The 17,237-nt window shown below is 36.4% G+C and overlaps 1 protein-coding gene across 5 annotated transcripts in view; it reads right to left on the bottom strand.

Annotated features, from left to right (window-relative positions):
- The window catches only part of Kcnh1 (potassium voltage-gated channel subfamily H member 1), a 328,710-nt gene that overhangs the window by 256,075 nt on the left and 55,398 nt on the right, over positions 1 to 17,237 (bottom strand). The gene's annotated exons all lie outside the window — the stretch shown is intronic.

The following is a 17,237-nucleotide window of genomic DNA, read 5'->3' as shown; positions in this document are numbered from 1 at the left end:
AAGTTAGAATTTAATCACAAACATGTAACAAATCAGCATCTGTCGTTGACAAATGCTCACAATACTTTGTATGGATCATTAGTCACAATAACAGGTGCTGGAGGACTGTGGGAGAATGTAAGTGAACATGGTAACAGAAATAATCATACTGAAACAATGACAAAATAATGATTTGGCTTACTGTGAGCCAAGCAGTGTACTAAATACTTCATGTGCATTTATTATCTCACTTAATTCTAAACACAGCCTTGTTTTTTAAGCCAATTTTATATATGGGAGGTAAGAAACTGAAGCTCAAGAGAATTAAGCAATGTTATTCAACAAATATTTATTGTTCCAGGACAGGCACAGTTCTAGGCCCAGGACATACAACAGTGAAGGAAAATACAGTGCCTGCTCTCGTGGAGCTCAGTCTAGTAGACAAATCAAGGATCATTTCAAATTGGGCTAAGAACTGACTAAGAGGCTGGGGAAGGGGAGAACAAAGTGATTTCAACAAATGTGACTAAGGAGGAGGGATGAAAGAGTACTTGATTAAAATTTGAATGACAACAAAGAACAAGTCTTTAAAAAGTGAATGGAAAAATTACTCTTGGCAGAGACTATCACTGGTATAATGAGCTCAGAATGGAGCAAATTTTATTTTCAGAAAAAGAAAGAACACTGGTCTGAATGAAGTGCACTGAGGTAGCTAGGAACACAATACAGGAACACCAAGAAGAAAGTCAAACCAGACCACACAACCCTAGTGAGCCAGGGAGGTGTTGGATTTTATTCCCGGTACAGCTGGCTATAACTAGAGGGTCTTGTGCAAGTGAACAATAATCCGAGACATGCTTTTAAAAGTCCATTCTACCTGCTGTCCATATAATGAATTAGGGCAAAGGATTTAAGGAAAAACCATCACCCCAGGAAAAGATAGAGTGATGGAGACAGTCTGGTTTTGGATATGTTTTGGACTAAAGCTAGCTGGATCCACTAAAAGCTAGAAAAAGAAGAAAATAGAGTAATGAAGGGTATCCACTACTGTATGCCACTATCTCAACATGGCAGCTGACCCTGAGTAGATCCTACAGGACTGCTTTTAAGTGAATGAATGAATTTCCAGGACATGGAGCCAGCAAGAGATGGAGCCAGGAACCAAAACTCAGTCTAGCTGCATTCAAAACACATGGTATTCTCATCAACACTGCATTTTCCTGAGTAATTTAGGTTTTTAAGGAAGCAGACACAGTGCAAGAAGTCCAAAGAAGGCTGGCTTTCAGTATCATGATGTCTTTCACCATCAATAGTCAAGGGCAAAATGCCCTTGACTATTAATAACAGACCAAGCTGAAAGGGACTCCTCAGTTGCTCTTCTGTGCCAGTGACAAATTATAATAAATCTCAGGGTAAAACCCCCTCTTAAGTCATGGAAACTTCTTTTTACTTCTAGAGGCTGAAGACCCTCAAGTAAATATAAATATTCTAGTATCCCTATGTAAATATTCTTGTATCTCTATGGCTGGCCCCAGATCTTAAAGTGGCAAAGGAAAGCTAGATATGAACAGAGTGAATCTTTGGGTAGGACTCTTTCCACCCTTCTCAACATTGCACAGAACTCTTCTAGGCTTGGGATTTAATTCTCTCGCCCATGAAAAGGAACTTACACAGGTGTGAATAAGGCTGCTTTGGCCCCAAGACCTCAGGCAGGAAAGAAGATTGGCTTCTTAAGAAAAATCAAGGAAAATCAACTAAATAGGATCTGACTTCTGAAAAAGTAGAGTCTGTAAGAACAACTAAAAGCCCTGGACATTGTCTACAAAGCAAATGTAAAAGACTGAAAGGTGAGAAAAGAAAACAAACTGGTTAGGGATGAATGTCACAACAGTGAGTTCCTTGGGCTTTCTTTTTGTCTCCTATGTTCCCAGATTTGGAGATGAAGAAGGGAGCAACCTGAAAATACCAAGGTGCACAAACAATAACAGTCCTAACAAAAACCCATTCTCTCCAACCAAAAGACTGGGAAACAGGCAGGCTCAAAAGACAGAATGCTTTTATACAATAACTACTCTTCACAAAAACTGCACACTTCAGAAAAAATTGTAACCAATTCCCACCCAGGCCAGCAAAGGGCCTCCAGAAAATCTGACTTCTTCCTTCTCAAGGCTGCGATGAAACCACCAACCTCCCTCCCCCAGGGGTACATCATGCCAAAGAAGGCCCAGTCAGGAGCCTGAACTTCTGTCCCCACCCAGAAGCAATGAGGCCCTACAACCCAGAGAGGTATCTGCATAAGATTCATAGTGAGACCCTATCTTGAAGAAGCAAAACAAGCAGACAAACAAAAAGAAATGCAATGATTTCTGTATGTTTATCTGATATTGTGTGACCTTGCTGAATTGACCCATTAGTTCTAGAAGTTTTTATGTGTGTTCTCAGAGATGTTCTGTATAGACCATTATATCATTTGAAAAGAAGGATAATTTTATTTCTCCCTTTCTTATCTAGATTACTTTTATTTCCTTTTTTGCTGTATTGCAGTACAAGTGTTGCACTGTATGGCAGTACAATGTTGAGAGTTGATACCCATCTGCCTTGTTCCTTATCTGAAGAGGACAATATTTGCTTTTTCACCATATAATGTTAGCTGTAGGGTTTTCTTTGGTAAATGTTCTTTGTCAAGTTTAGATATTTCCCCTGTATCCCTATTGTTTTCCTGACATGAATGGGCTTTGCATTCATGATCCAAATATGCACGCACCAAGTAAGAAAGCAAAATGCAGGAAGCAAAAACTGATAGAACTCAGAGAAGAAATAGATTTACAAAAGACCTCTCTTGACAACTGATGGAACACTAGAAAGAAAGTTAGCAAGAATGGCTGGATGTGGCTCAGAGGTAGAGCACTTGCCTAGCATATATAAGGCCCTGGGCTTGATCCCCATTACTGCAAGGAAGGAAGAAAGGAAGGGAGGGAGGGAGGAAGGGAGGAATTTAGCAAGGATACTGTCAACCAATAGGATTTAATTGACATTTATAGAACACACTCCACAACAGGAGCAGAATTTATATTCTCTTCTAGGGCACAAAGATCATTACTCAGGATAGATCAAATGCTAGTTCATAAAACAAACCTCAACAAATTTAACACCATAAAATCATATAGAATCCATTTGATTCCAGCTACAATGGAGTCATATAGAAATGCGTCATAGAAATATAACAGGAAAACATCCCAACACTTGAAAACTATAACATATTTTTTAGTAATCTAAGGGCCAATGAGCAGGTATCAAGAGATATTTTTTTAAAATATGGAATTTGATGAAATAAAAATTCAAAACTTGTAAATTCAAAACCTGATATCAAAACCTGTGTGATATTAATGAAACAGTACTGAAAGGGCAATGTATAGCACTAAATGCTTAACCAAGAAAAGTGAAGAAGTCTCAAATCGATCATGTAACCTCCCACCTCAAGAACCCACATAAAAAAGAGCAAAATAAAACTAAAGCAAGCAGAAGGAAATAATAAATATAAAAGCAGAAGTCAGTGAAATTGACACATTAAAAACAAGAGAGAATCAATGATCTTTAAAAAGATTAATAAAATAAAATTAAAGTAACATTGGGCCTGGGAGTGTAGCTAAGTGGTAGTGTACATGCTTATCATGTATGAAGCCCTGGGTTCAATTTTGGTTCACCAAAAAATAGACAAAATAAAATAAAAGTAACATTGGCAAACCTGTAGCAAGACTGGCAAAGAAAAACAAATTACCAATATCAAGAATGGAACAGGGATTATCACTATAAACCCTACAGACAACAAAATGATATTAAGGGACTGCTATAAACAACATTACACACATGAATTTGACTAATTAAACAAAACAGATCTCAAAATACACAAACTGCCACCACTCCCAGTCCTATGCCTATTAAGGGAATTGAATTCAGAATTTTAAAACTCCCGAAAAAAAAAATCTCCAGCCCAAATGGTTTTAATGGATAATGGTTCCAAACTTTAAACAATAATTAACAGCAATCCTACACAATCTCTTCCAGAAAATAGAAGCAGAGGGAATATGTCTCATTTCATGAAACTAGTGGTACCTCAATTCTAAAGATAATCCAAAAAAAAACTGCAAATATTCTTCATAAATATAGATAGAAAAATCCTTAACAAGTAACAGCAAAGAGAACTCAGAAATATTTAAAAAGAATGACTGAGGACATATGTTCCAGGAATGCAAAGCTAGTTCAATATTAAAAATCAACCAATGTAATCTACCACATTATCAGGCTAAAGAAAAAATATCACACACTCATATCAACTCACACAGAGAAAGCATTTGACAAATTTCAAAGCCCATTCATGATTTTAAAAAAACTCTCAGGAAAACAATAGGGATACAGGGGAAATATCTAAACTTGACAAAGAACATTTACCAAAGAAAACCCTACAGCTAACATTATATGGTGAAAAAGCAAATATTGTCCTCTTCAGATAAGGAACAAGGCAGATGGGTATCAGCTCTCAACATTGTACTGCCATACAGTGCAACACTTGTACTGCAATACAGCAAAAAAGGAAATAAAAGTAATCTAGATAAGAAAGGGAGAAATAAAATTATCCCTCTTTTCAAATGATATAATGGTCTATACAGAACATCTCTGAGAACACACATAAAAACTTCTAGAACTAATGGGTCAAATCAGCAAGGTCACACAATATCAGATAAACAACAGAAATCATTGCATTTCTTTTTGTTTGTTTGCTTGTTTTGCTTTTTCAAGATAGGGTCTCACTATGAAGCCCTGGGTAGCCCACTTCTAATTGCTCAAAAATTACTTAGGTGTAAATAAAACAAAACATGTATAGGACTTGAGGGCTGGCAGAGTGGCTTAAGCAGTAGAACCTACCTAACAAACATGAGGCCCTGACTTCAAACACCAGTAGTGCCAAAAAAAAAAATGGATAGAACTTGAATGCTAAAATTAAAAATTTTTACAATTTTTATTAGCTTAAAATAATTGTACAGAGGTTTCTGTACAATTGATAGTTATATACATGCATATAATATATTTTGATCAAGTTCCCCTTCTATATTAATCTTTCTTAACCCTCCATCTCCTCCCTACAACAAAATGTTGATCAAGGAAATGGAAAGACATAATGTGCCCATAATTTGGAAGACCCAACATGCTAAAAATATACATTCTCTCCAAACTGATATACAAGCTTCACACAGTTCTTATCAAAATGCTAGCAAGAGTTTTTGTAGATAGAGCTGTACCATATTATTCCAATATTTAAATTCAAATGCAAAGGAATTAGAATAGCTAAAACAATTTTAATAAGAATAATAAAGTGGATCAAACTCATCAAAGTTATATACATTAAACATATGCAAGTTTTTAGTTTGTCTTCGTTTTGTTCTTGTTTTTTTTGTTGCTGTTATTGTTCTTTTTTTTCACACATCAAATATACCTCAATAAACTGTTTAAAAGTAAAGAAGAAAGTGGTAAGAATCAATATAGTTGCTTTCAAGGCAATATAAACCATAGCAATTAAGACTGTGTGATATTAACAAAAGAATGGATGCATAGATTAATGGAACAGAACAGAAAATCCAGAAATAGACCCACACAAATATGACCACATGATTTTTGACAGTGGTACAAAAGCAACTTATGAAGGAAAGACAACCTTTTTTATCAAGTGGTACTGGAGCAAGCGGAGATCCGTGAATCACAAAACAAACCTTGTCCCAAGTCTTATACCTTATATAATAATGAACTCAAAATGGGTTGTGGATTTAAAAGTAAAATGTAAAACTATAAAACTTTTAGAAAATATGTAAAAAAAATCTTTAGGATCTAAGGCTAGGAAAATGTTCTTGGATTCAACACCAAATGAATAATCCATAAAAGGAAAACTTGACAAATTGGACTTCATCAAAATTTAAAACTTTTGCTCTGCAAATGACTGTTAAGAGGATGAAAAGATAAGCTATGATTGAGAGGAATTATTTGCAAACCATATACCCAACAAATAAATCATATTTAGAATGCAAAATCTGCATTATATAATCTCAAAACTCAATCAGAAAAAAATCAAAAAAATCCAATTAGAAAACAAGGAAAAGTCATGATCAAAAATTTCACCCAAAAGGATGAATGGCAAATAAGCATATGGACAAAATGTTAAACATGAACCATTAGGGAAACACAAATTAAAACTACAATGAGGTATTACTACATACTATCAAAATGGCTAAAATGAAAAATAGTAGTGACAATATCAAATGCTGGTAGAAAAGGGATAAACTAGATCTCTCAGGTATTACTGGAAGGAATGTAAAATGGTAGAGTCATTCTGGAAGAGTTTGACAGTTTATTACACTAAATGTGTAATTGCCATATGACCCAGCAATAATATTCCTAGGGATCATTATTCTGGAAAAAAATGGAAATTTATGTTCACATAATATCCTGTACTTAAATGTTTATAGTAGTTTTATTCATCACAGCCAAAAAACTGGAAACAACTCAAATATCCTTCAATAGATGAATGATTAAACAAAGCTGTAATATATTTATACCAGAAAACACTCTTCAGTAATAAAAATATACAAACTACCAATACATGAAACAACTTGGTTGAGTCTCCAGAGGTTATATTCTTGTGATTCCATTTATGTAACATTTTTGAGACAATGAAATTATAGAAAGAGAACAAATGTTTGCCAGAGCATAAAGGAGGCGGGGAGGGCAGAAGGAATTGGGCATATGGAGTTACTTCATGTTGCTTTTTACAACTCTATGTGAATATTTAATTATCTCAAAATAAATTTAATACTTAAAATGCAACCAAATGTAGATGAATTACGATTATCATGAAGAAGGGGTCTTGTACATTCAGCTAAGGGAAAGGTGAGGTGGGGGGTGGGGAGGGAGATGAGTTTCTAGGGGGTTAATGTATGTTAGCTAGTAGTCTTGGTGATAAGACTATTCTGTAAGAACTCTGAAGAACCTATCAGCAAGCAGCCACATGCTGATTGCAAACCAAAGTCACCTAGGGCTCCATAGTTTAAGCCCTCCAGAGGAAATGCCTGTTCCTGTGACAGTTTGATATCGTCCATAATAATTATTTCAAATGGATTTTCCACTCTGATTCTTTTGAGGACATTATTAGACCCTGCCCGAGTGAGGTCTGAGTCAATAATGTCTTCCTATCTTTCCCAAATGCCAGGATGACCACAGACTCTCAGCCCTGCTGCTACTCCTACAATATGTACTCAGAGAGCAATTGATGAAAGCAATGAACTAAAAAGGGAGGGTTGATGGGGAATTGTATTCAGTTTCTGTCTTCCTGTCTCTGTGATTCAGCCTCTTACGTTTAAACCACAGCTGACATTCTAGAAGTAGTTTTGGTTCTAGGACATTTGATTGGCAAAAGTAACACATTCTCTTTCCAAATCTTTATGTAAAAAGGTATGAATAATTCCCATAAGATCAAGATTTTAGAGTCTGACTTAAGATCCTCCATATATTTCACTGTGTTATGAACTTTTAGCAGTTGTCTTGACACTAAGGACAAGAAAAATCAGATGAAAATTCTACACAGTAAGTACTTTATTAGAGAAAAATCAATATCCTTAAGAAAAAAAATCCTGGCCAAAAGAGTATTTTGCACACAGTGAACGATCTGGCTCCAATAGTCTTTTTGTAGTACAATGACGAATGACTGGTTATTCCCATGAGATTGACCTCCTTCCTCCTTAAAAAGGGCATGTGGGAATGGATTCAGACTAGGAAGTCAGGTAATACTTTCACTTTGATGAGCACCATGACAACCACCTCAGAAGCAAAAGCCTTTTCCAGGTTTTTCAGTATAACATTGTCTGGAGAGGGGATAGTGTCCCCCAAAGGGAGGGAATTTCTGGACATAGACCCAGCGCAGGCAGAATACAGACCTTGACCAGCTGTAGCGATACCCTGTGTTAGATGCTTAGTGATCTAAAGCTTCAAAAGGTTTGCAGAGAAGCTGAGCTTCACTCAATATGGAGAAGGGGCACCCTTGGAGAAAGAATGTGTCCAGTGGTCCTGGTAACCACAGTACCCCACTCTCCCTACTTCTTTTCTGCCTTTAGTATCTGCATGGGCTTCACATTTCTTCTATGGCCAGTCTTGTCAATGGAAGCTTCCAGAGGCAGAGAGCTCTTCCAGATGTAATTCTAAGATTGTGCATCTCCCCCCAACAAGACTGGGAGTTCCCCAAAGGCAGATGCAATTTCTCCTAATGTCACTAATTCACACTCTCCCTCATCCTCCCCATACAACATCCAGTGCCAAGCTCTGCCTTCAGGAAGTACTCATCATAGACTTTATTAATGGAACCAAGAATGCCCATCTTGAATACTGATTCTGGAAGGAAAATAGGGTTTTTCCCTCAATGAAGAATAGGAAAATCAAACTGACAAATCTATCATATTTTTCTAGCATTTTTCCTTCCGAAATCCTCTATTGAATTTTTGAATCCTTATAATCACCCCTTGAGGGAGTTCTATAGATGGGAAAATAGAGGCTCAGTATAATGGAGGTAAGTGACTCACCCTGAGTCATGCAAAGGGTGAGTAAGCAGAGGAGCTGGGAGTAGAATTCAGGCTGCCGGCTCTAAGAGTCCAAGTCTTACCATTAATCCATCTGCATAGACTACTTTTCATAGCACAGTGACATATATCATCACATCTCACATACCGTCATGAGATGGTAAGGCTGATATTTTCCTTATTTATGGTTTAGAAAAATAGACCTAGAAGGTAAATGATTTCCTCATGACCATATTGTAGATTATAAACAGGACCTTAGGACCAAATCCACTTTCCTAATTCAATGTTTTTCTCTTGTATATCAATTCTTGATAAATTAGTGTTTATCTATAGAACCTCTGAATGATACAATATGCCATCCTGTCATCTTCTGAAACCAACTTTTGGTCAAAGGTGCCATTTCCCATTATGGACCTTTTCCTGGACTTCCCAATTAAAGTCCTGAACCAGCCACATTGGCCTAAGCCTGTCTACTTTAACAGAGTACCTATCCAGATCCCCAAACCATGTCTAGCTAGGAAAAGAAAAGATAAAACTATGCTCAGCCTGAAACTCTTCTAAGTCAAGGGAATGCCACCCTGCATTGTGATTTTTGCTGAGGTAGATGAGAGGTCATTATGTCCTACTCTAAGCTCTGAAATGCTGTTTGCAGCTACACCTCACTCTTAAGTTTATGGTTTTGTCTTATGAATTAGTAAAGAAATAGAACTACAGTGAGCCTCCTGCATCTTCCTCCATCCTTACCCACCTACTCCATCCTGTTTCATAGAGGCAGTGTCCTCTTCCATCAAAGGTCAATTCTTCCCATATTTTCTGAGCCTCATCCTTCTCCCACCCCCTCAAGTGCTTTGTACACACACTCTGCACCCTCTCTTTTCTTCTGTTCAACCTCTCTTTGGAAATAGGCTTATCCCATCAGCATCTTTAGATATAAACCAACTTCCCTTTCTTGTTATAACTTTTTTTCTGTTTCCCTTTATAGTCAGGCTTTTTGAAAGAAAAGTTGAAATACAATGTCTTTGCTTTCTTCCTACAAATCACCTTCCTAATACCTAAATCTGACTACTGCCTCTACTGTCTAACAAAATCATTATTGTCAAAATCACCAACAATCTCAATGTTGCTCAAACCATTGGACTCTTCCATCCTGATCTAACTTTCCATCTCAGAAGCATTTTTGGGGGCAGTACTGGGGTTTGAAATCAGGTCCTTGTGCTTGCCAGGCAGGTCCTCTACTACTTTCTAACCCCTCAGAAGCACTTTACAGAAACACTCTCCAACTTTGGCTTTCTTAATGCTACTCTCTCCAGTTCTGGTACCTCAAAGATGTCAGCTCAAATCTCCCTTCAAGAAAACCTCCATAATTAATTCATCAAAAAGTTATGTTATCTCTATCTCAAAATAAACACAGCTCAAGATCCAATTCGCTGATCCAGCTCATCCCAACAACTCTATCTATCCCATTCACCATCCTCTCTTAAATTTTTAAGAATACAATTCCATAATGTTAGTATAGACACTATGTTGTATGGTAGCTCTCTAGGACTTAGCCTTGTTATAACTGAAACTTTGCACCCTTTGACTACTTCCTCTCCATTTCTCCCTCCCTTCAGGTCCTGGCAGCCACCTTTCTATTTTCTGCCTCTATGAGTATGACTGCTTTAGATTTCTCATTTGCGTGCTATCATGTAGTATTTGTCCTTCTTTGTCTGGCTTATTTGACTTAGCATAATGTCCTTTTAAGTTCATTTGTCCTATTGAAAATGGCAGTATTTGATTCTAGTTTAATAATATTCTATTGTAGGTATAAGCATACAATAAAGTATTTTTTATTCATTCATCCATCAGTGAACATTTAGGTTGCTTCCATTTCTTAGCTATTGGAAATAAAGTTGCAATCAATATGGGGTTGTACATATCTCTTCAAGATCCTGATTTCAATTCCTTTGTATAATTGACAAAAACATAACATCAACAATGTTCTTAGAACACTATAATAAGGATGATATAGACAAGAAAGGATAGTTGTATCTTATGGCCATATTTTAAGCATATGCAGTCCCATGAAAAAATTTAAAAACAGAGTCCACATAGACTATTAACATCGAGGAAGTATCTAGCAGATATTCTTTCCCGTGAGCTATAGATACATAAATTATATATCATACATAATTACTATATTATTAGATAATATAATATATATTCATATATAATTATAAAATATTAATGCATGTTTTATTATACATTAATATAATTATGTTGTTATATATAAATATATTATATATTAATATATATTAGTTCATTTAATTCTCACAACTCCATGAGGTACCTACTATTACCAAGAAGAAACAAAGTAAAGGAAGCTCAAAGTTGAAGATCTCTTGGTGAGGCTAAGCAGTTTGGAAAAAGAACCAGAAGGGACAAGTCTGGAGTCAGGGAGGCCTGTAGCAAAACCACTGCAAAAAACCAGGAAAGAGAAGATGCAGGCTAGACCTAGCACTAAACAAAGTTGTAAGCAAATCTGGTAGTCTTTCTGGGAGCCTGAAGACCTGGCCCAATTCACAATAGACAGGATAGGCCTAACAAGAGTCGGAAGAGTCTACAACCTCAAGATCACTCTCTCTCAAAAGGATTGTCTGTCATCTCCCTGGATGATGACAGCAGAAAACACTGTGGTTAGACACATAGAACTTGCTCTTTGAAAGTTGCCTCAAGATACTCGTCACTCTACCCACCAAACTGGCTTCATCGGTCATTTAAAGACATAGATAAACACCATCCATAAATACTCCCATCACCATCACCCACATAACCTCAGACATCCTCCCTCTGTGGGAGGATAGAAACCCAGTTCTCTAAACCCTTACTCCAGACACACCCACTTCAACATATGCACATATGTATTCACATCCAAGTATGACCATATGCTCATTTCTTTCCATTCCCCCACTATAGCTTCAAAAGTCTTTGGTTGAAAAATAACTTGGGTTTTTATGCTACAAAGTGAGGACAAAGTCAGCCCACATATTCAAAGAAAAAGGGGGAGGTAGATGTTAACAAGGCTGGGATGGGGCTCCAGTCACAAAACAAAGCCTGATTTGGGTCTTTAGCCATCCTGAGCCAAACAACCACTTAATTCTTGTCATAAACACCCTTCTCCATAAACCAGGCAGGTGCTATTTTTAGGACTTTTTCCATGATGCACTTGTTCTTTAATGGAAGAAATAAAGGCAGTGGGAAGCAATTAAAAGCATTAACCCACAGACTTTGCCACAGTTGAGTACCAACCTTTATGATACCTTCACAAATAAGATCTCAAATTGAAATAAAAGAATCTTGATTTCTTCCTATTTTGCTGAGATGTACTGTAGCTGTATTCTTTTAACGTTTTGTTTGAAAACTTCAGTTGTATTTTTTTAATTTAGGATTATTAAGAATTGGATGTAAAGTTGACTCACAGAAATATTGGCATCAGTATCAAGTCTGTCACAAATCATTCTTCATTATCCATGATCAAGACACACAACTGACATGAGGGAAAGTGAATGTGAAAGGAAACTAACATTTATTAGGGACCTACTACTAAGTGTCCATCACTGAACCATGTGTTTGCTTCTTTTCTTCCTTCCTTCATTTATGGAACATGTACCAAGCACTTACCATGTGTCAGCACTGTGTTCAATGGTAAGGATACGTGTAAACAAGAGAGACACTGTTCCTGCCGCATGGACCTTTCATCCTCTGAAGAAGGCAGTTTTGAAGTAAATCATTCATTGTGTATCAAGCACTCAAAGAGGAAATGGTACTTGTGAAAGAGCTTCTGAGAGTGTCACCCAACTGGCCTGGGGTGGGCAGGGACAATTGATAAGGCCTCACAGAGGAAGCCTGCATTGAGACTTGAAGAGTGAGTAACAAACAGCACCACCAAAAGATGGAGCAAGAGGTTCTAGGCCAAGGGAGAGCGTGTTCCAGGGCCCAGGGTTAAGAGAGTATGGCAAGTGTGAGCACTGCTGGCTGATGCTGACAGGGGAGGGGACTGCTTGATGAGTTTGGGAGTTGAATTCAATCTTGAAGTCACTGTGTAAATTTTATATTTACCCAAAAACACTACAAGAAGACATTAAAGGACTTTTAAACAGGGAGTAATAAGATCAGACTTGTCTTTTAAAGCACCACAAATCCTCACAACAATCTTTTAGTTTAGTTAATATCCTTATTTCATGAGGATGAGGAAAGATTAGTGAAGCTAAAGAACTTGTACAAAGTCACACAGCTGGAATGTGCTGGAGTTTTGGAGGAGGATTTGGGTCATTCTGACTCCAAATCTCTTCCTCCTTCTACTACATCATCACACCTCTCTCAGGGAAAAAAAAGAAGAAAAGAAAGGAATAAAAGCTTCAGAAATCACTAAACCTAAACTTTATTTCAGCTGATTATTTGTCTTTTTCATCAAAATCAAGTGCAGAATTGACTCTTCACACCATTAAATATTTGCACTCTCCTCTTCCAGACTTAAGTAAGCAAAGTTTATGAAAATATAATAAGCACATACACAATACAACTCTCCTAAGGAAAAAAGAAAACAGAGAACAAATCTCATTGCTTGGATAAGGGAGAGGTGACCCTATAGAATCTCACGAACCCTGGGTGCACACAGAATAATAAGTCATAAGCAACCTTCAGGGATGGAAGCCTATAGGAAGCCACCTGTCCAGCCACTTCCCAAGCTCATCCCTAACATACCGTGAATGGTCACCTAAAACACCTTTAGGAACGGCAAACATACTACCTACTGCCACAGCTAAATTGTCCATATGTGGACAGTTAGAAGCAGAAAATCTCAATTTCAGAGACTGAGAAAAAAGGAGAGCTTGTTTCTAGGAAACAGGATATTTTGGCTCTTATATATCCAACCACTACTGATATTGGCTGAGACCGGAAAAGTAGGGACCCTTAATGGCCTTGACCTGGATGATACTGTATCCTGTTCCCCCTCAGCAGAGCCAGGGCACTAGCTCATCGTGATGGACCATGAACAGAAAGTCTATACACTGTGTTCTATAAGGAAACTTCATACAGCTTCAGCTCTCTGTGTATCTGTCCAGCCGCCTGCAGAGGTGATTAGTTCCAACCATCCCATGTTCTTTATGCATGTCCTACTGATGGGTGGCTGAAAGTCGCACTCTCATACACTTAAGCAAAACATACTTTACCTTTATCAGGTTGTAATTCTGTGGAGTTCACAAACAAGGAAGATGCCCTTCCTTGAAAAATTAATTAAAATGGTAAACTTAAGATTGAGTAAAACAGTTTATAACATTGAATATTGGTGATGAAATATATGGTGATGAAAAAAGAAACACAGTTGTCATTACATAGGCAATATAAACTAACTTTCCTTTTTGAACGTCAGCAGTTTCTACTCAGTTTTAAATGTTCATGCCTTCTGTCTCCTAATTCTACTTCTAGCAAGCTACCATAGTCATACTAGCATGAGTGTTTAGAGAGCTAACTATTAATAGAGTGGACCAAGTAAATATGGACAAATTCTCCATTTTATACAAATACCATGAAATGCTATTTAAAAATTAAAACATTTAGTAATGCATATTAATGTTCAAAACTTCAGGTACTGCAAATGTAACAGGAACAGAAAACCATTGCAGCCTGTAGGAGCTGAAACAAAACATCCCAGAAGTTTTACAGAAGCAGGAGTTACCAGAACCAGGTATGCAGTGCAGGCAACAGGAGGGGAAGCCACCTGTTCTTGATGGGCTGACAAAGTCCTCTTTGACAAAGAACCAGAACAGAAATCCTCTATTCCATACCTCAGAGACATAAAAAGGAACCTAGTCACTTGTCTGGTTCTTTTAGTAGAAAAGGGGTTATTGTGAGAAACTGGAACCTCAAGTCTGTGCCATATATGGGTGGAGAGCCAGAATTAATTCTGTCCACTGATTGGGAGCCCCAGCACTGAAACCTTTACAGAAGACTTGATTTGTACCAGTTGAAACTTTATGGTAAGTGATACTGATAAACTCAACTACATCTTCAGATGCCTCATGACTGCGTACCCAATGGACTCTGACCAAAATAACCCCAAGTTATAAAAGCTCAACATGAGAGGAAATTAAACACCAAAAGGATTTAAGTATGCCTGAATTTCTAAAGAAATGTAAAAGAATGAGATGTTAGCATAAACAAGACATCATTTCTGAAGAATAGGAAGACTTGGAAAAGACTAAACAGAATTTCTAGAAATAAGAAAAATATTCCTTTAAAACAAAAAATAAAAATAACACAATAGATTAAAAAGAGAAATGACTGTTCATCTGAAATTGAATACTCAGTTATGATTTAACAGCTAAATAAGAATAAAGACGTATTTAGACATGTAAAAACTAAAAGTATTTCTTATCCTCAGACTCTGCTCACGTATATGCTTCTTCAAGAAGGAAACTGAGCCCAGAAGTATGTTTTGGGCTACAGAATTCTATGTGAGCAAATAAATGGTAAAACATTTATTGGTAAATCAGCTTAAGTATTAACTATAAAAAGAAAATAATAGTGGCCAATGGAGAAGTAAAAAATAAGGAAAAGCTAAAATACTAGATTAGTATATGAATGGGAGTGCTTTATAATTAAAGTATTCTAAGATCCTTATTTTGTTCTGGAAGAACTTTAAATGATTAATTTTAAGATAAATATGCATGGTAAAAAAAAGATGAAATCAATAGAAAACAAAAATAGTATGTACCTTTCAAACCAATAAAAAGAAATGGAATTGAGCAGAAATCAGAGAAGAAAAGGAGGAGGTAGGAGAGGGGAGAACAAGAATAGTAGACAGAAAAAAAACCACAGAATTGGATATCAAAAAGAAGTCCAAATATATCAGTAATAATATTAAGCATAAATAGATTAAAGTCATTTACTAAAAGGGAGATACTCTTGTATAGTAGTTTTGAGGATGCTATCAGGCACCAGATTCATTTGAATGCTGACTCCACCACTTACTAGATTCAAGATACCTTTTCTCTCCATGCCTCCATTTCATAATCTGTATAAGAGTGATTCCTGCCTTGTTAGGGTTATCAGAAGAATAAATTGACATAATTTATATGTTTAATATTTTGCTTCTGTAGGATTACAGTGGTATACAGTTTATGTGCTAAAGAGTTAGATGCTGTTATTGATGTTGAAGTTGTTCTTAACTAAAAGTAAAAGTCAGATATATGTAGACTGAGGAATACACACACATGTTATAAGAGATGGAAAATATACCAGGAAAATGCTGACTCAAAAAAGCAAATATTAGGCAAAATAGTATTCTAAGCAAAAAAAATTATGTAGACCAAAGAAGAATATTACCAAATGAACAATATACCAAGAAAGACAAATTGTCTAACAGAAAAATGGGCAAAGAACATGAGTAGGAAGTCCACAGAGATCTAAAAGGCTAATAAATATGAAAAGGTGAACCTCAGTAAACCAAAATGAAATACTTCCACCCACCAGATTGAGAAAACTTTAGAATTCTAACACTACCAATTAACTGGTAATAGGAACATGGAAAAAGGATGGTCTTACAAGACATTGCTGCTAAGAGTATAAATAATATACTTCTGTAGTTAAAAACAAAGAACCCAATTAGAAACCCAGCAAAAAAAATCATGAACCAGCATTTCACCAAAGAAGATATATGACTGGAAAATAAACTCATGAAAAGATGTTTGATATTTTTAGCTATTATTAAATGCGAATTAAGACTACAATGAGATATCACTATATACGCCTTACAATGGCTTTAAAAAAAAAGACTGGCAAAACCAAATGCTGGCAATGATATAGAGAAACTGCACCTCTCATATGTTACTGCTGTGAATATAAAATGATATGGCCAACACAACTGAAAAAAGTTTGGCAGTTTTCTTATAAAACTAAATATATACTTACATGCATGCATATGTATAAAAATTCAGCAATCACACTCTTGGGCATTTATCCCAGAGAAATAAAAACATATGTTCACATGAAAACCTATATGTTCATAGTAGCTGTGCCCATATAGTCAAAAAATGGAAACAGCTCATATTATGTTTCCATGGGTAGATAGTTAAACAAACTGGCATAACCAAACAATGGAAAAGGGAACAATCCCTTGATACATGGAACAGCCTGGATGGATGTTAAGGGCATTATACTAAAGAAAAACCAATCTTAAAGGGTTCATTCTGTGCCATTCCATCTATGCAGTAATCTCAAAACAACAGAATTATAAAAATGGAAAATAAATTAATGGTTTACAGGGAACAGGGATAGGGATGGGGGTGTGACTATAGATGAGTTCCTTAATTGTAATGGAACAGAGAGCTTGATTATAGTTGTGGTTATACAAAATCATTTCATGAAATAAAACTGCAGGGCTGGGGTTATAGATTGAGTTGTTTAGCCTGCACAAGGCTCTAAGTGGAAGGGAGGGGAAGAGGGAAGGGAAGGAGGGAAAATACATAGAACTACACACATAAATAAATGTAAAAAGTGGTTAAATCTGAACATGATTTTTAGCTTATTTAATATTCTACACATGCCAATTTTCTGGTTGTGATATTTTATGATCATGATGTCTAGTTACATAAGATATTA

This window comes from Castor canadensis, chromosome 11 (assembly GCF_047511655.1).
Source record: "Castor canadensis chromosome 11, mCasCan1.hap1v2, whole genome shotgun sequence".
Classification (NCBI taxonomy): domain Eukaryota; kingdom Metazoa; phylum Chordata; class Mammalia; order Rodentia; family Castoridae; genus Castor; species Castor canadensis.
Note: the sequence above shows the minus strand (reverse complement) of the source record. Positions and strands in the feature narration are given on the sequence as shown.